Source organism: Cyprinodon variegatus, unplaced genomic scaffold (assembly GCF_000732505.1).
Source record: "Cyprinodon variegatus isolate N-32 unplaced genomic scaffold, C_variegatus-1.0 Scaffold8, whole genome shotgun sequence".
In the NCBI taxonomy this organism is placed as follows: domain Eukaryota; kingdom Metazoa; phylum Chordata; class Actinopteri; order Cyprinodontiformes; family Cyprinodontidae; genus Cyprinodon; species Cyprinodon variegatus.
Window position 1 is genome coordinate 1,476,624 of NW_015150461.1, and position 1,861 is coordinate 1,478,484.

Here is a 1,861-nt window from a genome sequence, read left to right on the forward strand (position 1 = left end):
CTCTGTTCTTCACAGAAATAAATCCTGCAGACTAAACAGTTTTGATGATGTTGCTCCATCTCCCAGTGCTTAACGTGCCATTTTAATGTATGACCCTTATTTTTTATTTTTACGGTCTTGACTTCTATAGAGAAAGCAGTTACCCTGCAAATTATTATTGCACAAAGAGAAACCCCCATTCAGGAGCAGCTTTAAGGGAGATAGCTATATTCTGGGGCCTTCATTAAGAGCTTGGTAAGTGCATTTGTAAGCTCATTTTCTTGGGAGCTGTAATTCATATTACACATGTGGAACTTCCTAATTAACGCCTACTCAGGCCAACAAATAGCAGGGAGTCGTTAGCTTTGGTCTGTTGAGCCAAACTCTATTGTTGATAGTAATAATATTTGTGTCTACTGCTTAAGATTGCTGATGATTGGATGCTTTTCATTATTTCATTCATTTCTGTATACTTCTACCCTTTCTGTATAATTACATTACTTACCATTATATGCATTCCTCGATTTAGACACTTTAAAATACAAAAACACTGAACCAGCCTGCGCTGCTGGCTTGATGACATTAGAATATTTGTAAAATATACTAATAGTAAAAAACACAACAATCAATCTAAGTTAGTTAGTTTGTATTTTTGATTTATATGGAGTTTAGCACAGTTGTTAATAAAGTTAAATGAAACTGTTGATTAACAAAAAATATGCTGCATGGATACATTTGAGGCTCCACCATCTAAAATAAAATGCAATCCTTTGAGTGTCTTGATGCAAACACAGCTGCTCCATTGAGGATTCAGCACTTAAGTAGAGAACATTAGTTACCCTTCACCTCTCTGTGGTCGACAATGACCTCACTTTGAATTCAGTAACCTCTTTTCTTCCCTCTCTCTCTTTCCGCAGCATTGACATCTTCCTTGGCATTCTGTTCAGCTGTGGAGCTTTCCTGGAGCTGGATGTTGGCCTGGCTGCTGCTGGTAACTAATGCTACATTGGGATCGCAAGTGGCAGAGGCAGCAGGAGCAGCTAGTTTACATGCAAAGTCAATGGTTGAGCGCATCACAGTGCAGCAAAAGGTCCCGCAGTGTGTTTTGACTAGCTGGAGCAGCGTCTACGAGCTTCTGAGCATCTGACATGCGCAATGGACTTAAGAAGCAGCAGCTGCTGGAGATAATTGAATAATTGAACTTCTGCTGTTCGACACGCAATATCAACCAATCAGAGAAGCTGTTTTGGGAGCTGGCAGGAAGACAGACACAGCACTGCTGATGCAGGCCGCTATGATCACTCCCCTGAAACAGTTTATTAACGTCTAAATTAACTTAAAATGTCAAAACCTGCTGGCAAAATATGTTCACTTTTATTATCCTGGTGCCTGCAGTTTGGATTCCATACATGAAAAATGCCTTCCAGCTGTCGCAAACAGTAGCGAAAAACCGTGAAGAGGCGAGCGGGCCTGAGCCTGCGGGATTCCTAGTGACAGCGCACCGCCGGTGTACGGGGGTCTGGGCGGCTCTGATAGAGAAATAATATTTGAAGACAGGATGGTCCACCCGGAAAAGAAAATCCTCCAATATACATTTAAGAACAGTAATCAGTTTATTTATTTATATAGCGCCAATAAAAAAAACACATGTATCACAACACAACTCAAGACACTGTACAGTTCACCCGATCATACAGTCAACTTGATTCAAAGTTTTCTATCTTAGGAAAACCAGTTGATTGCATCAACTCATTGACTCGAATGCAATCCCTCACACTAAGCATGCTTGTAGCGACAGTGGAGAGGAAAAACTCCCTTTTAACAGGAAGAAACCTCCAGCAGAACCAGGCTCAGTGTGAGCGACTTTCTGAAACCAAGTTCT